Below are 27,737 nucleotides of genomic sequence, written 5' to 3' on the forward strand. Positions count from 1 at the left end.
TATTTTTACAGTCACAGAAATTGCTGGAATTATGCTTAGAGCCAATTTAGTGAAGGAATAAGATGATATTTTTCAAAACTGACATATATATTTGGCAGATATGAGAACCCCTGTGGCCAAATAGTTTGAAAACTGACTCCATTATTTAGTTATCTGGATTATTTGACTCCTTTCTGAAAATATAGGTAGACTATAAAGAAAATTTGGTATCACTCACAAACGGGGGGGAATTGGTTATTTGGAAGAATTTCCTATGCATTTAAAAAAAGTAGGAAGGGTAGCATACAGCTAGTCCTTGACTTGCAACCACAATTGAGCCCAAAATATATGTTGTTAAGCAAGACAGTTGTTAAGTGAGTTTTGCCCCATTTCACAACCTTTCTTAAGGTTAAGTGAATCCCTGCAGCTTTCAAGCTAGTAACATGGTTGTTAATTGAATCTGGCTTTTCAATTGACTTTGCTTATTAGAAGATCACAAAAGCAGATTGCATGACCCAAGGACACTGCAACCATCATATGAACCAGTTGCCAAGCACCTGAATTTTGATCACGTGACCATAGGGATTCTATAATGATTGTAAGTGTGAAAAATGGTTGTAGGTCACTTTTTTCAGTACCATTATAAACTTCATTCACTAAATGAATGATTGTAAGACAAAGACTATCTGTACAGGCCACATAAAGCTTATAGCTCTCACTTTTTCTCTATTTTTGAAGCTCCCAGAGCCCTACAAAATAATGCTGTTCAAAATAGCTGGCAAGTTGTCAAATCACAACAAGCAACTTTTTAATTTCAGCACACATTTTACTCTAGTGGACTTAGAGCATCTATTTTATTGTAGGCTCCTTACCTAATTCGTAAGAGGCTAAATATTCATCAAATTCTTCCTGTCTTCATCCTAGTAGGGAATACTAATACGGGCACTAGATCTATCTTGTCAGAACAGCATATATTTTCCAAGCAGACCTAAGGGGTGGACCTATTCTTCTAGCCTTTGGGGCTGTATCTCAGTGTTTTCCTCTAAAAAAAATTAGAGGATCAACAAGAAAAAAGTAAAGAGAAAAAGAATAACTTTTACCTTTGTTAGACATCAACCAAAGTACATTTACTGATGGTTCTTGAAACAAAATATTATTAATAAAATGTTCTTAGAATGAAAATATTCTTAAGAATAAAAATATAGGAAAGAGTTTGATCATTTTCATTTCCAGGAGAATGAGGAAAGAGCAACTAAACTGGCAACGGGTGGCATCATAGAGAGCTTGGAGAAATAACCTTGTTCAGACAGTTGCCAAACTTAAGTTAGAACAGTGCCTGTACAGATTCCTGCCCCCCCCATGCAAAATATCTAAATTGTTTTAATTGTCTGTTGTGAAATATGCATGCTAAATAAATTATGCCTTTTTCTTAGATTTCAAGGTTTACTGAATACAAACAACCACCCTTCCAACATGTTTATTTAAAATCAATACAAACAACTATCCTTCCAACATATTTATTGAGAACATTTAAATAGCCACCCAACTCACAGTGACTCCAGATGGCTTACAGAAATAAAACTCCAGTACAAAACCCAGTAACCTCCTAACCCCTGTGGAGATAACAATCAAACTAACCACTTTATGGGCTCCATATCACCCTGGAGTCCCTAGGCCCATTGGCAAAACCATGTCTTCAGAGAGTTTTGGAAAGTGTGTCAAAATGGAGGGCGATTTTATAATCCTATGGAGTATTACTATATTAAAGGACAGTTACTCTTACTTAAGTACTGTACATACAGTTTCTTTAATGAATATGTATTCATTTATATTTATATATATTAATTGAATATGGACCCACATTTATAGGCCACTGTGATATAGGGGTTAGGGTATTGGACTGGCAGCACAGGGCCCCAATTTCTAGTCCAGAAACTCACTGGATGAAAATTGCTCTCAGGCCAGGCTACCTCACAGAGTATGGTAATTAGGAAAAGGAGTTCTACATATGGTGCCTTCAGCTACTGAATGAAAGTAGGGTATACATCTTGAATATAAAATGAAGTAAAATAATAAAACATTCTAATCAAACTTCAGGGGACAAATGTTGATGCCTGTGAGCAGGATTTTAATTGGCTCTATTAACTAATGAATTCTTTCTAGTCTTCATGATCTTGACGCTGTTTATTTTTGCTGGAATGGTTAAGAAAGGAATTTGTCCTAACAGCAATTGGGTTACTGGGAAAAATAAAGATTGATGGTTGAGGAGTCAAAGCAACAGTCTGATAACTAGTGCAGTTTGTGTTCAAGTGTTGTTTCTGTCTAAAATACCCTTTCCCCTTTTAATGGTTTAGCTCTGTTTTTCCAACTCAGACATGGTATATCATAATTCACATCCCCTTACAGTATATACTAATGTTTCACAATCTAAAGAAAAATTCATACATAGAACAGAAACATTCAATATTATTATAGTAGTCCGCATCTGAAACCATTTATAGACTTTATGCATTTACATTCCTTAACTTCCATTTATTAGACAATCTTGTGTCCTTTGCTTAATCCAGATGGATTGTACAAAGAAATTTGTATTCGTCTCGACTTCTTCCAGATAATATGTTAACTGTTAATAATAAACTATTATATATCAGAATGGCCAGGATAAGTTTTTAGAGACTTGCCCACTTCTTAATTTGCTGATGATATTTTATGGGATAAAATTTGTATCAGAACACAACCTACATGTGGAACTAATAATGGTCCTAACTACATCACTGAAATGAAGAATTTGAATCCCATGTGTTTTCAGCTCCTCCAGCAGTTGTTTGTAGTGGCTAAGTTTTTCCATGTATTACTCAAAGAGGTTTAGTAAATGTTGCTTCTGTTTAACACCTCAGTGTCAGCCAGCAGAACTGGGGCAACTAAAATCTTAGATAGATTCCGAGACTGAAAGTGAACATGGGAGCTGCCTATCATCCCCTCCTTCATGTTATCTTGCATTTGTGGCAAATTTATGCCACAGGGAATTAAAACTTAACACTTCCTAATATGAAGTCATTCACAATCTTCTCTTATTCTGCAACAAAGGCAACCACTCCCCACCCTACCCCCAGTATCTTGGTTCCAATCTTGGGCTACTCGTGTAAGTAATTCTAGCCTCCTTCCAGGGACAGAAAAAGAACATTTTTGGTGAAAGATAGAAAGGCAAGCATTTTAAAAGTAAGGTATATCTGGACCTGCTGTCTTTGTGTTATGTATAGAAGGAAGGAAGCTATATAACCCCAAATTTGTGCTTGCTGGATTATTGGAATGTACTTGACAGTCATGAGATGATGCTCCTGGATCTCCTTAATATGAAAAACAAGGGATTCATGAAAGAGGTGGTGGTGGGGAGATTTTTGAACTTCTGTATAAGTAGAGCCAGAGTAGTTCAGTAGGGAAAGCTCAACAAGGACAGGAGGTAGGTCTCTTACTCAAAGAAGAAGTCACGAAGACTTGCCCACCTTTGCCTCCTTTATCCTATTGCAGGGTAGTATGATTTCTGTGGAAGATTTTGATAGGTTCTCTTGTTCTGAGGCAACTTCCAGATTCTCTCAAACTTTTGCATCATTCCTCTATAGCTCAGCCGTGTTGGATCTCTCTGAAACTGCTGTAAGGTGTAGTCCTAGGCATCTGGAGGGCAGTAGATTAGAGAAGTCTGGCCAAGAAATGGACTTGTCAGGCAGGAGAGATTGCAATATGTGGAGGACATATGAGAGAATAACTGGAAATCCTTTCCTAGGTGAGTCCAAGGAACTGAAGGCCTTAGGAAACAAACAAACAAAAAAGATAGATTACCACATTGTGTCTAATATGGTTTCCCCTTTTCTACCTGTTATCCTCTGCCTTTTCAATGCTGGCTCTTGGGAAGGTGGGATTGGGAAAATGGAGTAGAAATATATAATTTGCACACATTGCACTATGCATGGTTCATTATATTACACTGTTCTTCAATATCTTTTTCAAAATATCTTTTTCAGGTAATAATCCTATTAAAGTGAGGGAAGAAAACTGAGAAGGAATATCTGTCTTCTCCTTATCACATGATTGCATATGAAAATAATGCCAAATGGAACTTTTAAAATTACTGAGTTGGGAGATATAAAATTTGCTAATAGATAGGTTTGTTTAGCTCTCTCCACAATGTTTTATGGGAGCCCTCATGTATTGCTTGAGGGCTTACATTTTCTCCAGTTCCCCAAAACCAATAAAGCTTTTCAGAACAGATTCCTCAGGATATTTACTAAGAAGTAAATCCTTTTGTGGCTATGAATCTTACTCTCTAATAAGGGGGTTTAGCCTTAAAGGTTCAAGTAAATTAAAACTTGGTTTGTACTAGCCGATTATTTGATTTTTTGTAATTTATTTATTTTTGTTTTTTATTTTTCATTGCATTTTGTGTGCATTTACAAATGTTAAGTCTTTCTGATTCCTGATGCCCACTTGAACCCTGAGAATTGCACAATGGTCCTTTATCTCTGGAAGAGACCTAGTTGGTAAAGGCTGTTCAAGTCAAAACTTGCCTTGATAGGGCATTTATTTTTTCACTTTCTCGATTAAATCAGAAGATCTGACATTATAACTTTTAGAAACACCTTTTCACAATATCAATTAAAGTTTTGCTGCATAATAAAATGTCCATCAAATATATTAATTTGTATGTATGTGTGTGTGTGTGTGTGTATATGTATACATATTTATAAAAAAAAATCCCCTAAAAAGCAATGGTTCCTTCGCTGAGACCAGGTGATGATCCCTTTAAGCGGACAATATTGCTTACTGGAGTGGAGTCTGGAGAACATAGCTTGTTAGACAGCCATGCTTTATGGCCTTCTAATGAACTCCAACTTGTAGAGCAACTCCCTAAAATTGTCTCTTTTTAAGATTAATTTGCCTTTTTCTCCCCTCTAGGAAGACTTGTTGTTGATAGGGAGTGTTCAGTGCTGAATGAGTAAAAAGTACTAATGCATGTTCTTTTGGAGAAAGAGATAACCCTTGTGTAAACATGTTATGATACTTTAAGAAACAAAACAAAGCAAAAAAAACCCCCGGTGCTTTCTGATATAAATGTAATTTTCAAGGCATAGGTATGTGACACTCTTCCTATTTATGCAGGCAGTAAGATCATGGGCAATTAAAAAAGTGATTGTAATAATAAAGTGAGAGTAGGACCCCAAATTTCTCATGATCCAAGCTATTTTAGTTTGCATGGACAACTGACATAGACTATTTCTGCTAAAGGAGCAAGTTAATTCGACAAAGACACAGATTTAACCTAAGTATTCAAAAAGTAAAGTTATATTAGCTACTACTACTCAGCCTAACGTATCTCAAGAGATTTGTGATGTTATTACAAATGTAATAGCATTTGTGACTGGTATTAACCTCTGAGCCAAACAGAATTGGTAAGATTAGAAAGTGACTTGGAAAAGGCCTACAAACACATTTTTATACATGGTTTTAATCATAGATAGGCATATATTTTGTAATCATTTTATCCTAATCTAAAAAGTATACAGTAATTATAGACACTGGAAATCACTGACTGAAATTGTGGTTATGGCTGTCTCACTTTGGGGCAGGAGCAATTATAGATATATTCAATATGAAAATATTATAGATATTTCAAATCTATAATTTTTATAGTTTTTAAATCTTTCTAATTTTAAATTATGGAAAAATATAAGCAATCTACTTTTTGAATCATAGAGACAAGATGGGTCCAAATAGTTAACTCACAGCCTTGATTTTATTGAAAACTTGTATGTGTGACAGAGCCACCATGGATTATTCACAGCAAATACTATTTAGGGTCAACCCAATAGTCCTATGTATGTATTGTGAACTCTACTTAAGATATGTTGGCCTATTGATACCTAAAAATTAAAGAAATAGATAAATAAAGGGAATATTTGCATTACTGCAGAGAAAGGCCTAGTGTGCGTGTTTGTCTCACTGCGTATAGAGCACTATTCAAAATAAGACAAATTCCTTGTGTGTCCGATCACATTTGGCCAATAAAGAATTCTATTCTATTCTATATGGCATTATTGAGATTTTCCAGTTCATTGCTAGCAAAATGCCAGAGGAGAAGATCATGCAAAGGGCAAAACCCAGCCTCGTAATTATATAAAATATTGTGATATTTTCTGTCTAATAAGTAGAAGTTTCGTAACTCCCCTGATTAAACAGATTATCCTTCTTCACAAAGTCAGTGTGATTTATGCTGAAAGTGATTTGGACATACTTTCCTGCCGCTATAGAGATTTCATAATTCCTAGTATATGTCTGGAAAATCTCCCGACGTCCTGCGTCTAAAGCAAATTAATGTCTTCCAGAATGACCTAGGGAATTAATGAGGTTTTCCCTCTCAGTTCTGCCGATGCAGGTCAAGTAAATCATTTTCTGGCCCTTAGTCCATTTCTAACCCCCCTCCACTGCCTCTGTCTTTCTGACTCCATGTACAACGATAACAAAGTTGCAGATGCCTTTGAAATACGGCATCACTGACACTCTCCCTCCATCTGTTGGGACATATTTTAGACTCTTCTCTGCCTGCTGTAAACTCTGCCTTTAATGGAGTCAGTAATTGCTGATAAATGGGGTATCCATGAAGTCAGTGTACTGTAGCTTTCTCCATTCTTTTCTGCTGATGTGTGTTATTTAAATCTGCCTCCCATTTGTTAAAATGAAATCTATTTCATTCCACTGCTAACTTTTTTGGCGGGTGGGGGGCTTTAAACTTTGAATTTTTAATGCAGGGTAAAATGAAAGAAAGGAGGAAAGAGCATCATTTGCCAATAAACAAATTATCTACAATTCCCCATGTGACACTTCCTGAATAAAGAAAATGTGAAGCATCCTGAAGGCATGCTCACTCATTTCCTGTATTATTCTTATGCATACAGTTAAAAAAATCCCATCATAAATACTTTATCACAACTGTAACATTTTTGGACTATTTCAGATGAGCTATCCAAAAATACATTCTGCTTCCAATTTGGTAGAGAAGTAAAACTAGCCCACATTTTAGAGCCATTTTGTTTTCTAAGTTATACAATATGATTTCCTATGTTTTGATTAACTCTTCTGCATTCCCTATTGTACCTGAAGTAATTCTCTCTCTCTCTCTCTCTCTTATGATCTCAAAGTCCCTTTTACTCAATAAGTCTCATACTGATTTACAAGGAATTAAGATAGGGGTTGGCACAGGAGTTAGTTTTGGATTTTTGAGTATTATTAAACTTATAAATAAAGTCAGTTGATTTTCTTTGTTCAGACAAGAGGATTCTGTGTCATTACTGTATTCTTTAAATTAAAATTGGTGTTTGATTGCAATTCCCCATGTGACACTTCCTGAATTTGTTCTAACCAAGTCTTGCTTCTTGATACATTTGAGATGGAGAGATTATTAAATAACTCTTATCTTTGTGAATAGACCAGAATAATAAAAGATGACTCATTCTTTTATCTTCCATTAGTAATGGAAACAAACAAACAAACACATGAGCTACTCTGATGGTTTGGAAATGACATAAAGGGATTTTTCTCTGTATCAAGTTATATGCTATCCATGCCTTCTTACATTAGTGGAAAGCAATATTGGCATGAAATGTCCTCATTGCTGATTCATATCCTGCCTTTTTTATTTGTTCTCCTAGTCACTGGTAATTTCTCTGCTAGTGATTTATAGGCCGCAGCCAGATGGCTATATTATTTTGCAGTCCACCAGGCTTTAACAGTTGAGCCCTATGCTACCTTAGCAATGAAGCTAGTGAGGGATGCTGTTCTTATAGTTTTAATGAAGACATAATTAAGAAAAGCAATTGGTGGATACCGTGGATTCATTTCTCTTCCCCTATTATCATCTATTAGTGGGAAACCATTTAGGATGAGGCTAGGATTGGGGAGGAAGCAAATTTTGGCTGATGGGTAGACTTATGGGTTTAAGGCCATCCTCCCTGTACTCTATGATAGAAAGCATGGTTCTTCAAATCTGGTAATTTTAAGATGTGTGAACATCTCCCCAAACTCCTCAACTAGTATGACATGCCAAATTTGAAAAACATGAACTAAAGGATGGGAAAGCTTGTTATTCACTCAAAAAAATTACCAACAGAAGCTAGTTCCAAGGTGCTTTTTCAAGAGACAATAGACTTTCTGGTTTTTGTTTGAAGACGTTTTGCTTCTCATCCAAGAAGCTTCTTCAGCTCTGAGGTGAAGAACCTTCTTGGATGAGAAGCAGATCATCTTCAAAGAAAAACCAGAAAGTCGAAAAAGCACCTTTAAGATAACCATGACCTGGATGATTGAGAATCTCCATAGACAGAAGCTAGTGTGTGTGTAAGCATGCTGAAATATAAAGAAATATCATATCTCCACATGTACTCCCACTATTTATTAACTTTGTTGGGGAACTTCTTTGTTTTTGCTTATTTCTTTCCCTCCCTATATTTGAACTTCTGCATTTTTGCAAACCATCACTCCAATGGCAAATTTATCTACCATGTGGGTGTGAGTGTGGAATTCTAGAAATATATGCGTTTTCCCCCAGTGTGGAATGTCAGTGAGGTCATTTTTGTCACTCTCTAATGACCCACCAATACTAGTGGATAACATTTTTTGTTCCCAGTTAGTCAGCTGGAGTTTGCATATGGTCTGGTCTCTATGTTTTGAGGCCAGCAGAAATAAAGATAAAACATTCTTCTATTCAAATGCTTTCTCACTCATTGGATGGTAGAAACCCTAATAAAGTTGAACTGATGTTTTTTAACTTCTTCATCAATTATCTTAACATGGGATAAACAGTGAGCTGGTGATGTTTGTAGATAATATTCAACTGCTCAGGCTGAGGAAAACTAAAGTGACTATGAAGAGCTTCAAGAAGATTTGTTTAAATTTGGTGGATGGTCAATTAAATGGCAAATGGAATGGAATTTCAGTAAGCATAAAGTGATGTATAATGTGACAAAGAAACAAGTTCATGTATACATTGATGCGATCGGAGGGAAAGAAATCTTGAAGTCATAGTGGAAAGCTTAATTTTGACTCAATGTGCAGCAGCGATGAAAAAGAAACATTCTATATTTGGGAACATTAGGAAAGAATCACAACATAAGAAAAGCAACAAAAGCAACAACATGTTAACTTTACAGTGCCCTAATAAAGAACTTTGACAAGAGCGGAAAAAAAAGTACAGAAGATATATTTAGGTGACTCAATCATCTTCCTTATTAAAAAGGCTAGGATGCTTCAGATTCTTTAGCTTAGGGTAAAAAGTGATGGGGAACCGGATTTTGTAGAAACAGGCTACTACTTTGGCATTGGAGAAGACTCCTCAGAATACAATGGCTAGCCTAGAAAACAAAGGATAATTGAACAAATCAACCCTGAGTTCTCACTTGAGGCACAAATGATCAGCTTAAATTATTCTAATTTGGACACATTATGCAAAAGGCTAGCTGTCTAGAGAAGGTTGCAACTGGTCAAGGTAGAAGGAAACAAATGAAAAGGATGACCAGCAGGAAGGTCTTAATGGTGATGATGCATGGTTGGAAAACCTGAAAGATCTGGTTTAAGAAGAGAGCCACCTGGAGAAAATCTATCTTTGTGGTCCCTTTGTGGCTTTGACCGCAATTTGATGTCATATAGTCAATTGGTTAATCAATGAGGAGATGACTGAGATGCATAAAATAATGCATGGTATCAAGATAGTGGATGGGATGATTATCTTCCTTTTCTATAATACTAGAACCTGAGACCTGGGAGGAGCCAAGATGCAAGGTGGGTGGATATTTGGATCATGTAGAAGAAAGTATTTCACACAACACAAAATTAATTATGGAATTTATTACCACAAAATATGGTGATAGCCAATAACTTGGACAGTTTTAAAAGGGCCTAGATACATTTACATCATGAGAAACATTGTTACTTCTAGGTTCAAATATTAATTGTAGAAGAAAAATGGTTGGAAAGGAACACTCAGCTTGATCCATAGGTATTCTCTGTCTATCATTTGGAATGCCACATCCCGTGGCTTCTACCCTGCTGCCATTTTGTAAATCTTTGAAGATCTGGACCCTTTGCCGGAGAGTCTAGAGTTGAATTAGCCCATCGCTGTGATTTTTAAGCATGAATGTTATATGGATTTGGTTAGAATATTCTCAAGTGCTATTATGCTGCTTTTACCTTGTCTTTTTTGTGGGTTTTTTTTGTTTCTGTTGATTTTTAATCATATGATTACTGCTCAGTACCCATTTGGTAACATGGTCAGCTATATTAATCAATATAATAGACAGAAATGGAGATTGCCTCATGATGTATATTTTGTAATTTACCCTCCTCCGCAAATGCCTGTATGCAACACTTCAGTTCTGCAATTTTTCCCAGCAATACACAAACCCAGCATAGAACACAAATAGTCAGCCAGACACTTGGAGTGGAGGCTTTAAAAATGCAATAAAATAAGGAGGAAATAATATCTCACTTTCCTGATCTTTACTGCAGACTTTATCAAGTCTCCCTATATTTTTTACTATGTAAAATTTGTAATGAAAATACACGAAGAGAATAAGGCAGGATATGTCCTTCATAAAAACACAAGCAAAATAAAAATATTGCATTCCTGTAAGACCAAGTTACTGCAACAATTTGTATATAAATATATAAATAAATAAAATATATAAAAATAAATAAATAAAATCCATTTATATAAATAAGTAAACAAACAAACAAATAAATAAATAAACAAGAAAGTCTGATGTGCTGTAGTGATTAAAATGTTGAAAGAAACCAGGAAACTATAAGTTCCATGCCTCTGTTAGGCATGAAAACCAACTGGGTGACTTTGGGCCATTCTCTCACAGCTCAATTCACCGCACAGGATTGTTATTGAGGGAAAAATGAAGGAAGGATATGACATATGTTCACTACCTTGAACATAAAAATATGAAAATGTAATTGAATGAATAAATAAACAATTGTTATTTTTGTTAAAAAAATTCAAATACAGGGTTAACCAATTATAGTTGATGGTTTATACCCCGAGACAGAACCATTTTTTTTTACTGGGAATTTTAGGCTTGGGGGATGTTAAATAGTGAAGTACAAAGCCTCAGTACATCTTAAAAAATAAATTAGCACCTGTAAAGTTCCCCAAGGTGTGATAGGAAGAGGTAAGAAAGCAGGTGTTATCTCTAGAGGCTCCCCTCCTTCTGAACAGCTAGACATCTGAGGCAAGAGTTGATCTCATTCTCTTGTCCTGCTGAGAAGCTCATAAAAACTAGATTATTTCAGAAGGCCTTTAGACATGAGTGCTTAAGTGTCCCCAATGCCATGAATGTTATATTCATTGTAATGAATTAGCCAAAATTTTATGTTGCATTGCTTTTATTTTATATTATTGTATTTGATTGCTATTATTGTACTAGCTGTGCAATGCTTAGAGTTACTATGATTAAAACACTAAATAAATACATGCATAAATAATCCACCAATTAACAAAATCTTATGATATAGGTAGGATGAAAGACAGTGACTGACCCTGAATCACCCAATGAACTTTGTAATTAAACACAGAAGTAAACTTGGGGCTGTCATCTGTCAGGCTCTTGGGCCTTATTTATTCAAGCTTCCTTTAAACCACCTTTATTTTTCACCAGTAATGCCTGGTCTTTCTATAGTTTTTTTAAAATTGTTACTGCTATGGGCCTTCAATAACTTTGGAACTAGAATGGAGAGAAAGGAAATCCAGTTCTCCGAAAGGCCTAAAAACATCTTTTGATGAAGAATCACATATGGCTGGATTTTTCATTTTCCAATTGCTCTGGGTGACTTGCCTTCTTGAAACTGTGGAAGAAGTATTTTAGGGACAATAACGTTTCTCATCCCCCAAAAATGAAAAATTCAGTTTCTGATTTTCAACTCTCACATTGTGGATCTTTAGAGTGTAAGTGGTCTCAGAAAAGGGGCTTGGGGGCTACATGCATCTAAACCTAATGGAAACAGGATACAAATCATTGCACTGTAATATTAGGTGTTATTTAGGAAATGCTATAAAACATAACATGGATCTAATATAATATATTCATCTTGCATCTCTTATGAAGTCCTAAAAATTCACACAGAATTCTCATAAAGAGATACGAAGCAAGACAGAACCACATATCCCAATATTAGCTCCTGATTCCTCATCAAAATTGCTCAACCCTGGTTCAAACACTGTAAAACTCTCTATGCACTAAGAAACAGTGCTGTGAGGAAGTAACATATGACCAAGCATAGCAGTGCTGACAAGCAATGATATATGTGAACAGAGTGTTCCATTTTTTACCTGCTGTGTTAGGAAATGGCATATATCCAGGTGGACAAAACTTGATTAGACATTTTTCCTCCACAACTGTATCCATGGGGAGACATCATGGGGAAGGGTTCAAAATATCTGAACCAGGCCATATAACTGGCAGTTAAGTGTGTGAACAGATTTCTTGAATAGCATTGTATATGAGGTGTCAGAGAAAGAGGCGTAAGAACTATTGGTCACTTCCTGAGTATGTCTATTAATTAGGCTAGTCCAGTATTTTCTACTCAAACAAATGAAGAGCTTTCCAGTGAGGAAGGTTTTTATTAGAATAAACCAAGGCATATCTCAAGATACCTGTGCTAAAGTGTTAATTTAAGTTTAAATATAACTTTTTTTAACTTTTTTATTTTAACCAAATAAGTTGGCTAAAATGAAAAATGACATTTCTTGCTGATATGCTTATTGTATCTGCCATAAAATGCTATGAAATTTGGGGTTCTTTTGGTTGATAACAAAGTATGGTATGTAATGAGTAAGAGTTGTAAACCTGCTGTCAAAGTAAAGAAGCCATGACCAAATAATTTTCCATTACTACAAAGCCATGAATAGTTGTTAATGGAAGGTATAATTGCCTCTATTTCAGTCTGCTGCTTTTTGTTTGGGTTAATTGGCCAAGGAGTGATCCACATTCATTTGTTATATCATAATCATGACAAAGACCGTGAATCATATTATCCTTGTCTGTTCCTCCATGTGATGATATATGTTGATATACAAACCAGAGAGGAAGAGTAAAAAAGCTGGACAGCAATGCAAAGAAAAAAAGCCATTCTAATGAATGTAAGTGTTGCCAGTTTCCTGCATGCACAAAGTTTCCAATATTATGGTTTATTCATGGGTGTTAAGTCAGGCTTCTTCACTGAAACCCTTCAGATAAGCTATATGTCAATCCCCATGCAGTTGAAGATGATTAAAACCCAACATATCTGGAAGGCTTCTCTGGAAGGTTGAATTAGACTGTTATGAATGCACATGGTATTGTATACATACCCACTGGAGGGAAGCAGGTATCTGTTGCAACATGTGTCCTGGAATAAGGGACAGAATGTTTAACATAACCGTAAATCATCATTTCACATAGAGGTTAAAATATCAGTTCCAATGTATAGTTTTGAAAGACAGACAAATGCAATATTATGTATACAATGAATGAATATTTCAGTTCTGAATCCGAGTGCTTCAATTTAACACTTCCACGTGCTTGAGTTATATTTATTTTCTCCACATTGGCAACTCAGAGCATCATTTCTCTTTTTGAAGCCATCTTGGCATGGGCTTGGCCGGCCTGTGAAAGCCACTGAAGCCGTACATGTGGAGACTTCATCTTCAGTTGCCTAATGGATTCCGAAGACAGCCTGAATATTCATCATTTCTCTTTTTATGAGTGCCTGGACAATTGGACTCCAATGTTAAACACTGTTGTAAATTACGGAAAAGCACTGAGCAAAGACCAATTTATCTGCTTTTCAAGACTCCCCCTCTTTTGCCCCTTTTTCGCAATGCTGAAGTGCCTATAATCTTTGTGAATACGAGGCATTGTTTCAGCTCCACTGAGGCAGAATTGTTTGTGCATCCCTAAAGACTGTGCTATGTCTGAACTGAGACTGCTCATATTAAACAAATGTGCACTTACCATACGTCTCCGGAACTCCCTTCCTGAAAAAGTTAGCACTGACCTTCTTGGAGCTAATGCTAAACACATGCAGGATTCTATGCTCTTTGATAGGGAAATATAATTATTAGCTCCATATTAGGAAACATAACGTTCTTTTCACCATTTTCAGTTTTATATTGGCCACTCTGAAAGAACCTTGTGGGATCCACAGGTATTTCCTGACATTAAAGGTAATGACATATTGTGTTCATATGAGAAATCCACACATGTTCAGTTTTTATGATATTTCAATTTGTCTAAATTTGCCAACTTGCAGATTTATTAGCCTAGCAGCTGATGACAAGAACTGGATTGGAAAGAGAAAAATATTCTCAGTAATAATATGGCCGCAACAGATCAAAATATTTCAAATATATTTTTACACTGAAAATCATTACTACCCACTCCAAATATGGAAATATCCTTTTTGTTTGTTCATCACTGTAACAGTCCTGAGATCTATTTGGTATATTGTTGAGAATATACTTGTGCTTTGAACCAAATAATTCTTTCTGTCCCATTTTTCAACTAGAAGATATTCAAACTGGCTTTCAGAATGACTGAGCAATACAGTACTTCTAGAAGCACATCAAGAAAGAACAAGAGGTAATAATACTAATAAACTCACAGTGAAGCATTATTTTGATTTGGTTGTGGGGCTTGCATGCTCCAAGGAGAATGACAGTTAAGCCAGAGCTTCATACTGGACAGGTTTCAACAAAAGAATGAAAAGTGCCAAATGAAAAATGCCCCTCCCATAAATAATATGGTGAGATATAATTTACAGAAATCCATACTGGATTGGAACTCCAATCATGGCCAGAGATGGTATTCAGTAGGTTTTGACCAGTTCTGGAGAACTGGTTGTGGAAATTTTGAGTAGTTTGGAGAACTGGCAAATGCCACCTCTGACGGGCCCTGCCCCCATCTATTCTCTGACTCCCGAGTCCAGCTGATTGGCTGGGTCTGCTTTTGTTACCTTGCACAGGAGAACAGAGCTGGAAAGCAGGTTAGTGGGCTAGGGAGGGAATGGGGATTTTGCAGTAACCTTCCCCCAGGAGTGGGATGGGAATGCAAATTTTACAGTATCCTTCCCCTGTCAAGCCCACCAAGCCACGCCCACAGAACATGTAGTAAATTCTTTTGAGTCTCACCACTGATCATGGCCCAGGTCAATAAAGACCATGGTACAGATTGGAGTTCCTGGACATTTATGTATGTATGTATGTATGTATGTATGTATGTATGTATGTATGTATGTATGTATTTAGTCAAGCGATTATAAGATAACAGGTATAAGTATAAACATAGTATGAACATAGATAACAGGTATAAGTATAAACATAGAAATGGATACATATAAGAAAAATAAAAAGAAACAATAGGACAGGGATGGTAGGCATGTTGGTGCACTTATGCATGCCCCCTACAGATCTCTTAGGAAAGGGTGAGGTCAATAGTAGACAGTCTAAGGTTAAAGTTTTGGGGATTTGGGGAAGAAACTACAGAGTCAGCTAGAGCAGCAGTCGCCAACAGGTGGGCCGCAGCCCACTGGTGGGCCCTGAGAAAATTTTGGTGGGCCACAGAGAATCTCACCCCAGAGCAGCCCCCCAAAGCAATTAATCCAGGCTGCACAGAAACACAAAGCTGCTCAGCCCACAGGGCCCACGGGAAGCCTCCCTGCTCACTCACTCCTTACCTGGCAAACTTGTCTGCTAAGTTGCTATTTTTCCTTTTTTCGACCATCATCTGTTCTGTTGTGCTGGGATTAGCTGTGCTGGATTAGCTAGGAAGCAGGAAATGGTTGGATTTCTTGCTTTCTAGCTAAGCACAGCTGAACCTCCCTTAGGACTGAAGGTTTGCTTGCAAACAAATTCAGTGCAGACTCACAGCAAGCAAATTTGAGAGACTGAGCTAGCTGATGGCAAATAGATAGATGATTCAATGATTCTGTGAGCAACTCAATCTGCCTGCTTTGCTTGATTTTTGATAAAAGTTGTTTTTTTAATAAAAAAATCAATATTTACATACATGGTGTGTTGTGAGTTAATTTTGTGAGTTTTCTTGCTAGCAAATTTTATGTGACAGACTGAGCTAGCCAATGGCAGATAGATAGATTTCTGAATGAATCTGTGATTCTGTGAGCAACTCAATCTGCCTGCCTGCTTTGCCTGATTTTGGTAAAAGTTGCTCTTTTTTTATAAAAAATTCAATATTTATATAAATATTTATAATATTTACATACAAGCCATGCCCAGCCAGTCACATGACCACCAAGCCACACCCACAAATTAGGCCACTCACACAGAACCAGTTAGTGGTCCCTGGGATCTAAAATTATGAGTTTGATGGTCCCTGAGGTCCAACAGGTTGGCGACCCCTGAGCTAGACTATTCCAGACATTCACCACTCTGTTGCTGAAGTTAAGATAACAAGTGGGCAAATTTAGGATTGTTGGCTGAGCAACCAGGACCAGCAGCTACTGGCCTTCTGAAAAAGAAGTGTCACAAATATATGAAGACTGGAAAAAAAAACATTTGTTATTGCAAATCAAATCCAACAAGAAGATAATATCTGAAAAGAATGCACAAGTTCTAGAAAGAACATCTAGAATCAGAAAAAAAAAAAACCAGAGGCCAGCAGATCAACTTAATTTACAGTATGCAATAAAGTATGTATTTTGAAGCAGAATTCAAGAGAACTGCAAAGGACTATCTAGGGGAAAAAATAAAACCCACCCACCAAAGCCTTTCCAGAAATAGCTCAGACTATAAGGGCAAATCTGGGGAAGGCGGTAGTAGTAGTAGAAGAAACCAGCATAGTTACGTAATCATTCTCATTCTCAAAGGAGGAACTTTCTCCTCTGTCTTCTCCTCCAAAAAACCCCAAAGCACTCCAACTTTAAAAAAGCAAGAGGAATTGAAACAAAAAATAACATCTAGAACAGCACAAAAACAACACAATAAGGCTGTCTGCACTGAAGCTTGCCCCAAAGAAAGAGCTAGTGCAAGTTTTAAAATATGCTAATACTATAATATTAAATATAAGCACCAACTCACTGCAAGAAACAAACCAATTAAAGTGCAGCATGACTGCAGTTATCACTGAATATCTTGGATGCAAAATCAACGAACAAGGTCCGTGCGTCACCAAAGCTGCCCAGAGTCATCTTGTAGCTGCCCAGAGTCACCCTGTAGGGGAGATGGGTGGCATAAAAATTCAATAAATAATAATTATAAAATGGAAGATCAGATTGGAAAATAATTTCAGCATGCCAAAATCAGATGCAAGCAAGCTAGAACAGATGAAAGAGAAGCTGAAGAACAAGTAGATGAGAGTACCTGATCAAAAAAAATGTCATCTAGAATAAAAGAAGATTAAGTAAGCACTGGAAATAATAAAGCAGCAAATAATAGCTATAGCCAATAAGATCAGCAGATAATGAGGCTCAACTACCAAAAAAGTTTCAACCAATCCATCAATGGAGAGACTGTAATGAACCAGTCAACATCTGACAAAGAATAAATAGTGTGGATTTGAGTGCAACTATGACACAACCCCACCCCAAAACAACAAAAACACAGCTTGCATAAAGGAGGCAGATGGGGGAAAAAAGCTAAAATGAAAGAACCCAAAATAATAGCAGAAGTGGTGGAGAAAGATCAAGAATTCTTCAGCACCAGGTGATGATGAACTGCATGGTTTTTGGTTGAAACATCTGAATGGTCTACACCCATTCATTGCCAAGCAATTTAATAATATATTTCTTCAGGTGAAATTTAAGGATAATAAACACCTGGCTATTTAATAATAAAAAGTTCAACAAAAGGGGAAGTTCCAGCAATTGTGGGCCAATTACCTGCTTACCAACAAGTTTCAAATAGCTAACTAGTGTTGTAGTTGATACTACTGAACAGCCTCTAGATTATAACAAGTTCTTTCCAACTGAGCAAAGTTGCAAATAAAATGACTATGGCAAAAGGAAAGCAAGTACCAATAGTAATAGGTGTTTTGGGTGCAGCACCAAGACAACTGGAGCATCACTTGAATATCACTGGCATTGATAAAATCATCATTGCATAATCAGCCTTAAGAATAAGTGTTTAAAATTGCCAAAAGCAATCTAAACATCTGGCTGACTGACCAATTATAATAATAATTTTACAACATCTCTATATTCTGATGTTTTCAGTAATCCGGAATTCAAAAATCATCTACCAAGTCAGTCACTACTAACACCATCCTCATCAGGTTGAAGTTTGTTTGCTTTGACTATTTATCCAAATGGAGGTGTTCTTTTTGGAACTCACCTCAGTCTCTTTTTTGATTTTACCACCATTCTCCTTTAGAAAATTTAGCCAGCTCTCAATGTTTATCCCAACTCTGTATCATATTATATATCAGTATGGAGCATTGGACTTGGAGGGGAAAAGGAAGGTTTTAGTCTATTCCTAGGCACCAAATTCATTGGTGATTTCTGGCCAAACATTTGGCTTTCAAATCCATCTCAAAGGTTTCTTGTGGGGAACAGTAAAATTGGAGGGGAATGCTATATATGCCCTCTTGAACTCCTGACAAACAAACAAATCTAAAAGCACTAGACCCCATAAAGATTCTGATAGAAAACTCATTTTACATATTTTAAGATTGTGGAGATAGCTCATTTATTCCTGCTTTTTCTATTTGTTAAAATAAATTACTAGTCAATGAAAGTATTGTCCATCTGCCCAGCAGCTTCTGGGGAGGAACTTTGACAAAAACATTTTGAAAGTCCAGGAAATTTTGTATCTTTACACCATGAACCTAAAAAATGTTTAAAATATTAGTGAGACAAGATTTAACTCTATTTGTTGTTCTTTGCCAATTCTCTTTCTTCTGCATATTTGATTTTCTTTTATAAAATGATTTAGATTAATGTACATAAAACATAAAAAATAGTAAATGCTCTAACCTTTTCTAAATACTCCTTTTTTAAACATTAGATTAAAAACATTTTTCAGTCTTTGGAGACTTTGATTTGAGAGAGAAGTTGCATATTTTGTTCAAAATTTTACTTTTGCTTTCTTTAAGAAGCTTTGGATAGATACTTTCTGGAGAAGAATGATTTGTTTATTTTTAATGTGTCACTTAAGACTATTTTTTACTTACAACAGAGAAAGAACTTAAACTCTGTGAGTTAAATTATTAGCAGAGAGTAATTCTGAGAGAAAACCAGGAATTCCTGTTTCTTAGAACTGGTTTCCTAGGATGCTGAAAGCATCCACTCTGATTTTGAAACACCATTTGACCAATTTTTTAGTCCAGGGCACAGAAACAGGTGGTTGGTCCATCAATAGATTGCTTTGCTTAAAAAAAAAACTTCTGAATTCAACACTCCAAATTAATCTCCAGTTGTTGGTAATTGAGTCCTGGATGGGAATCCCATAAATGACTTCATTGGCTTCATTCAGTCAGCTATTTTTTGTGTTGTGTTGTAAAATAGGATATTACTCAACCTTCCTTCTTGCAGTAGGTAAAGGTAATTGGTAAACATTCAGCAGTGTTTTGTTTTCTATTAGTTTTTATCTTTCCTCCCTCCCTCCCTCCCTCCCTCCCTCCCTTCCTTCCTTCCTCCCTCCCTTCCTTCCTTCCTTCCTTCCTTTCTCCCTCCCTCCCTCCCTCCCTCGCTCCCTTCCTGTTGTGATAAGGATATTTCTCATTTTGATTTTACTTATCCATGCTGGTAATTCCTGATTTTGCAATTCTTTAAAAAATGTTCTTTTAAATTGACCAATTTGACATCCCAAGGGAAATATTAATGCTTTTTTATGAAAATATTTTATTTCCAGGTTAAAATGAGCTTTTAAAAACCCTCATTGGTTTTGAATTAAACATGGAAAATTTCTATAAAAGTTTTATGGGCCCTTTAAATAAGTTCCATGAAGATTAAGATTGCCATGGATATTTTAGATATATTATTTCCTTACAAGAAATAGTGTAGAATTATTTCTGAATGTCCTGATTAGTATTTCTAGTAAGACATATGCTGCATTGCTAAAACTTTGATAATTTAGGTAATAGAGAATTCTTATTCTTAAAATAACTTTAATTGGCTATCAAAAAAACACCCATAATTTATTTAATGTCTTTTTTCCAAGAAAATATATTGTTGGTTCAGCTTCTTCTTCTTAAACTTCACCATATTTTATATGCTTTGGCCTTTACCTATTGTCGGAAAATATATGATGCAGTGTGATTTAGTATATGTATTAGTATAATTAAGTATACAGAAATGGATTTGTTTGCTGGGTGACGAATGAAGGAAACATCATTGTTTTAAATGTAAACTATGCAGCTACACAGTGATCATTAATGTTAGTAAAATACATATTATTCTTTTGTTAAGAATAATACACAGCAAATGCACAAGAGTTGTCCACTGGATTGTGGCTTAATGTAATTCCTTAAATTCCTTTGTACTTTCTCTGCATTTTACTTTCCCCCCTATTTTTATTACAAGATTGGCTGTGTGGTATTTCAGAGTTGGGCAACTGGTTATAATATTTAAAAAAAAATAATAAAAAATATAGGACACTTTTTTCTGAATAAATTCAAATGGTAAAAAATTGTTAGGTCCATAGGAGAATTAAAAGATTCTTCATTCTAATAAGAGTTAGTTCAGAGAATTGCTTTTCTTTTTTTCTGTTTTCATTAGGACTGGGCGTGTGTAGGGGTATCTGTGGGATAGGGTAAAAAACTCAAGCTAGTGGTTCACTCAAGGTGGCATTTCAACCATACAGTTGTGGCCATTATCTGATCTTTTTTTTGTATTCACTCTATAGGCATTAGTTCACAAGCAAACAGGTTTTTGCCACCTGTTTTGTCTTTCAATATAATCATGAATGTATCTTTTATAGAGGTGAGTGAATTCATCAATATTTTTACAATTCTTCATTTTTCTCTCTTTTCTCTTTCTCCCTTTTTCTCTTTCCTTAGGTTTACATGCTATCTGCATGAACAATTTCAAGTACATCACACAATCAAAGGAAATTCTTAAATAATGCATAAATACATAAAAGAAAGAAAACTGAAAACTGAAAATTGTCTAATTGAACTTCTTCACCACACTGTTCAGAAGAAAACTATCCTTGCCAGTTTTAAAGGGATGGGAGATCCTAGCCTTTTATCTCAACCTAAAATTTATTTTGTTAGTTTTCCCCACCAGTTTATTTAAAATAAAGGCCTGCCTAAAAACAATTTACATTTCTTCTAATATAAATTATATGTGAATGTTTTCTTAACCCATAGATTTTATGCTGAGATTCCCTGGGCGGCCATATAATGGTTTAAATCAACAAATACATACTGTGTGATGTTTGTGAACAATTCTTACAGTAACGTATGCATTTTAGAAATATTTTTCTTGCCTATCTTTATTTTGTTTAGCAATTTTTACAAGAGGGCTGTATTTTTATTTATCACAATTACTTATACGCTGTCTATTCAAAGCTTCAGTAGTAGGCTTAAATCTACGACTTTCAAAAATATTTATAAAAATATAACATTTGTGATCTTTAGAAACCTATTATTAGGTTTCCTAATTCAGGAAAAATTTATTTTTAGCTTATTTAATGCTCTCTCCACTGCTGTCCTGAAAGGGAAATATAGGAAAACACCATAGGAAACCCAATAATGCCCCACAGAAACCACAGCTCATGTTCTTCTGTCCTGCCTGTTCTACTGGGTCATTTGCCAACAACTGGTTACTGGTGAGCATTTATTCTTCCTACCAATGGCTTATTTAGTGGGTTGTGAAGGGGTTCTGTTTTCATACTGACATCCAGGTAACACCCTGGCAAAGAGACTAAGCTTCTATATGTGCTACTGGATAAAAATAAGGTTATGATTTGTAGAATCTTTCAACACATATTGGGAGTTCGTGAATTGTAACTGAGCATTGATATCACATTGTAGTTGAAAGGTTCCTGCCTGATTCTAATAAACAGAAATGGTTACAAATATTTTTTTCTGATGTACTAGCTGTAATTGCATAATTTTATTTGAGAAAAACTTGGTAATTCAAAATGAGGCAGGATATCTATTGTTCTTGGCTGAAGTTTATTATTATTTTTAAATGATCATTTAAACTCAGGTTTTACTTGTTGCAATAGACAAATCATATTTTCAAATCTTTGTTAACAAGAAGCTCACTCTTTAAACAGAGGTGAGTGTTTTACAACTGAAATTTCTGGAGCAATGATGCTTGCATGCTCTCTCTATTAATTTTCCTTTGTCTTCTGAGACATTCCTGAGGCCCTTTATAAAATAAACTCTCCTATGATCTAGTACAAGCAGGGAAACTGGGAAGCAGCAAGCAAGCTCTAGCTTGGTATCTCTTAAGGACCATCCCGATGACTGTAATTGCTGCCATGTTATGAAAACCTTTTTTTTGAAAGGCGCCAGAGTTCCAAATAAAGCATAGCATGGCTTTGATATAATAAATATTAGTATCACTGTTTAAAAATGTTGTGACCCGTCTGCTTGATTCTGAGAAAGACGTTTTCCAGCATGACTGCTTCTTTTTCCTTTTATTTGCAAACATTCTACTACCACAGCTAAAGAAGGGGGAAATCCTTAAGACAGGTTTGGTTTAAAGGATTTCCAAATAAAGTCAGCCTCTGGTCAGTGAACTTCGAAGTGAAAATAGACCAAATCCTTGGCAGATTTCTGAAAAAGTCATTTAAGCAGATACCCTCTTCCCCCTCTTTTGTTAGGAAGCTTTAGTTCTGGAAATCTAGAAATATTAAAGTAAAGATCATGTACTTCTGAAAACTAGGGTAGAGTGTGAAGCAGAGAGAGGACTAATGACTGTTTCTCTGAATATAGATGAACAAAGTCTTTAACAGGCAGAATGACGACATGGAGTGTAGTGGGTGATTATGTAAATGAGTGCAATGGTGACTCATGAAACTTCATAGGTTTTGGGGGGAAGTTTAAGGTTACCAGATTTGAAGGTAAAACATCATATGGCTACTAGATGCTATTCTGCACCTCTTTGTTACTATCTGGTGTGATCTAAAGTTTTGCAGCCCAGATGTGGTAGTTTTAAGAGGTTTCCAAGAAGAATCTCTGTTTTTTCAACTAAAATGACAAAAAACCATTTTATAATTTTCAGGAACTGCAATATCAAATTTTAGCAGTACACATAGAGGAAGCCATTAAATCAGGGTCAAGGATGATTAAATCACCCATCCTGCTTGAGATGATTTTTGCAAAGACATGATTTTTGCAAATAATAGAGAGTATTATGCAATAGTTTAATAGCAAACAGCAAATAATGAAAGAGCGCCTTGACACCCATAGCTTTATATTTGTCTCATTTTCTCTGAAATAGTGAACTACCAGATCATCTGAACTGAAAATTAGAATTATTACTTTCTTCCCTTTTGGCAGCATTCTTACCTTGCTTGTCTTTCAGGAGCTAAAAACAGCCTCTCTCATAATGCAAACTTGTCATATAGTTGAGGTTAAGAAATAGAGACATGTTTTAACAGCAATGAGGATTATTTTCGCACAATATTGGAAAAATGAAGAAACACTGCAAGACGAAGAGATAATTATGAAGATATTAGATTGTGCAGAAATGAATAGACTTACACTGAAAATAAAACAGAAAGAAGATATAGAATATTATCAAACACGGAACTTATTGTACCACTGTTTGGAAAAAAAAAGGAGTGGAGAGTAAGAATGGAATCTGTATTGTTAAGCAAATTAAATACCCAGACAACCTGATGTTTATTAAGCTCTAACAAATCTAATCAATAGAAAATTAATAAAATTTATTAAAAAAAGAAAAGAAATTCGTGACTGGCACAAAGTAAGCTGAGTAGGCCTTGGAATCTGGGTTCTCTCTTCTTCAACTCACTAATATTCTCTCTTCAACTCACTAACGCTCTCCAGTCATCACTGGATTTAAATGATTTAGTATTCTCAGAAGGAATTATGGGAATCAATATTTGTGAAGCACTGGGGAATTTTAATCAGAACTTCATACTTTTGAAGCTACTAGTCTGTTCTAAATATTGTAACTTAAAATGAAGAAGTAAATCCCATTGGACCATGACACAATTGACTTCTGAGGAAAGATGTTAAAATTATGCTGTAGAACCCCCCAAATTTAAATAGCTAGAGCACTTCAGTTTGCACTGAAACATAACCCAGGTTCTACTGAATTTGGTGGGATTTAAGCTGGCATCTGCTGCATGGAGACATATCTTATACTGGAAATGCAGACATACCATTGATAAGTGGCAATGTCCAGATGGGCAAAAAAGGACACTCACATGGTATGTTCAGCTGTTTCTCTTAAATCATATTTTTAGGTTAAAACAGAACTTCATCCCTCTTCTGGGGCTGCTCTTGGTCTCGCAAGGCTACATTCCTGGAACTGTTCCAATATTAAGATTGAAGGGAGTTTACACTAAGGGGAAAAATCTTTTTGGATTGGAGAATTAGAAAAGCTGGGGGAAAAATCCACATCAACCGAAAAAGAGAGAGTATTCTGAAGCTACAATTTGAGTTCAGGGGATCTTCCTGCTTTCACTTCCTAAAGGAGATGTTTGAAATGAAATGGAATTATATAAAGGAGAATTTGAGAGCTGTGGTAACCCAAATATGGTGGCATTGGATTGGGGGAGTTTCTTTATTTGGTCACTAACTTGTATCAATAGGCTTACATAGAGCAAATCTGTATATAATCTAGGAACGCTTATAGTTTTCTAATCCTTTTAAGAAACAGGGGAATGGGAAAATGGCCTCCCCAGTTTTATTAGACAAAAAGGTTTTGTGTGTAAATAGTCTGGGTATTTTCTTGAGTAGTCTTTAGGAATGCTTTGTGAATGAGAGAACTGACTATCTTAGCTCTTTGGAATGAAAATTGGATAGCAGAGGTTGTATGACTCCTGTGATACAGGATACACGTCCTAGCACCTGCAAATTCATCAGATCATATGGAAAGCTTTTGTATCTTTTTCCATGTTGGAGAAGGATGCATCAAGAAAGGGACACATCCATTTCTCCTGAGGCCACTTTTTCTCAAATACTGCAAATAAATCTAGTATCTAGATGGCTATTTTTAATGTGGAAATATCATTATGAAGTTCTTAATTTTGCACGAGTAGTTTACTGTTATCTTTCTCTTCTCTGATAAGTTCCAGATACACTATAAATACAGTCCTACAGTTAGAAAGCTGTGGATTTTTTTTATCAGCCTAGCAGGAGATTCAAATACTGTGATGGAGCAAACCAAACATTAGAGATGGACCTGGGAGACCTGAGCTGAAGCGGTGGCTCATCTATGAAGCTCTGGAAATAGTGGATCATCCTATGCTAGCATATAGTACAGCTTGCTACTGATGAACCATCTAGTTCAAATTTATTCTTTTTGAAGACAGGATGCATGCCCATGCGCAAGTGCACACACAGAGATATGTCTTGCAACCAACAGTTGCAGAAATAATAGGGTGATGACATGGAGGTGTTAACCTAGAATGTTTAATCCCCCCCCCCAGCTAAATTATGCCTCCTTTGCTTTTTCTTCTTCGCTTATCTTTGGGATACTAACAAAAAGAAAGCTATTGAGAAAAATAAAAACTATAGAGAACTGAAATTATGCTTTTCCCAGCAAAGTAGTTCTGTAGTTTTCAGAACTATATAGTTCCTGACTTATGAGCAACTTCTTGTAGGTAAAAAAAAAAGAATTCCAGTCTTCAAGAGTTACCAAGCCCACCCATACATAATTTTCCTGTCCAAGAAAATCAGATTTGGGGGCAGGGGCAGGATGTAGCCTGAAAAACAAAAACTTCCTATAAAGAGGCTGCTTAATAAGTCCAGGCAGCCAAAATATATGAACTTATTGGTGTTTCTCCCACAGACTTGTTGGGCTTGGCAAGAAGGTTTGTAACTGGTCAAGCTTTTAAAACAGCCCACACATTAAATGACAATTGGAGGTATATAAAGCCATTGAAAGTTATCAAGGCATGCCTTCTAAAAAAAGGTATATTTTCTTGTGATTTGCCCTTTCTTATCACCTGTGAATCTTCACAGTTTATTAAATTGAATTTCCAGACTACAGCTAAAACAACCATTCCACCAAACTTTGAGGGTGAAAAGCTATTCAGAAAGTACTCATACGAATAAGAGTAAACACAAACACATATTGTTCTCCCAATTTTCTATGAAATATGAAAACCACACCCTGAAAAATTGAATCACAACACACAATACCTTGTTAAAAGATCATTGTGTTCATGATACCCTATTATTTTTCTCCTTCTTTTAGCTAGGCATACTGGGGTTACAAATATCTGGATGAGTTCTGGATATCATGAAACAGATATAAGAAATGTCTTAGCTCATGGTCATCACCTTATGGGCATATGGATTTTTGCACTCCAGATGTGAGTGTTCTGTCTTTTTACCCAGACACAGAAATAATTGCTTGAGTTGGGATCAAGAATAATTTTGTTGCCTTTGTGGATTCTTTAAAATTAATGCTGAATGTAAACAATAGATTCCAGCAGACTGCTTGACTAAATCCATTGCCAAAAACATTGTGGTGATAAAGGGGCCTAGGCCAGGGGAAAAGAAAGAAATTATAAATCAAGCAAAACTCTAACTGCACACACATTAAAATTAATGAAGTATTTTAAAACTAAAGGAGCCAGCCACCCATGTGAGCTACTTAAAGCATTAAACATGAGACCTGTGAGTGTAATTTTAAGCAAATTCTTCATTCTTGCATTGCGTGAATAAAGCCTGAAAGCGGGCCAGAAGCATTCAGTGCATCACACTTTTAATTATTGAATGCTAGGGAATACATAGCAGAGTAAAGTGGAATGAAAATGGCTTCATTTGCAAGCAAGAGTACTAAATCAGAAAACTCGTGATCTTCTGCAATGAACAATTTTTGTTATCTCAACAGAACATCTCTCATAGGTAATGTAAACTAGGTTGATGTGTTATTCAAAGTTATTTGAGGATTGAGTGCCAGTTAAACACTCCTGTTTCAAAATGGATTGATGTCAGCCCAAAGTGAATATGCCAAAGGGGGGTGGGGGGAATGTTATCGGCTCCTACCAAAAGAGACTATGTTCTTATTTATTAGTTGAATTCCTTAGCAAGTGTCAGAATTAATATCACAAAAATGATATATATCCAGTGTGGAACAAAACCTCCGCCATATAAAGTAACACATCAAGCCTTATGTGCTGATGAGATATAAAGTGCCATAAAATACTTCATAAATGCCATTTAGTATTTATGTTGTGAGAGTGTTTGCATCTGATTCAAACTTAATTAAGATTGTGAAATGTAGCCTGATCCTCCCATTAGGATGGTTGAGTCAGATCCAGGAATAACAAGATTGCCTGATGGCTAAAGAACTATTCTAGGGACAGACAGATTCACTTTCCCACTCAGGAATGTTGGCAAGAATTCCCAACCCTACCGACAAGTATTGCCATATATTGATGGTAATGATATTAGTACAACTCCAGGAGGTAGAATCATTTGCTTTATAGTGGCTGGAACAATTTGCACTTGGTGGGCGCTGCTTCCTAAAAAAGTTGTATTGACTGGGGACTGCATATTAAAGATCCAAAGATGGCACTTTTTAGCCTTGATGAACTTGGAATTCTGGGACTATCAGGGGAGGGGAGG

At 35.9% G+C, this 27,737-nt stretch overlaps 1 long non-coding RNA gene across 1 annotated transcript in view; it reads left to right on the top strand.

Annotated features, from left to right (window-relative positions):
• Positions 1-21,079, top strand: part of LOC148127612 (uncharacterized) — a 40,715-nt gene extending 19,636 nt beyond the window's left edge. Inside the window, exons 2-3 of the long non-coding RNA XR_015740972.1 lie at positions 14,569-14,642; positions 21,012-21,079. This is a non-coding gene — a long non-coding RNA (uncharacterized LOC148127612). The remainder of the gene's footprint in view (positions 1-14,568; positions 14,643-21,011) is intronic.
• Positions 21,080-27,737: the final 6,658 nt, after the last annotated feature.

Source organism: Pseudonaja textilis, chromosome 1 (genome assembly GCF_049901715.1).
Source record: "Pseudonaja textilis isolate UNSWEBS1 chromosome 1, rPseTex1.2, whole genome shotgun sequence".
In the NCBI taxonomy this organism is placed as follows: domain Eukaryota; kingdom Metazoa; phylum Chordata; class Lepidosauria; order Squamata; family Elapidae; genus Pseudonaja; species Pseudonaja textilis.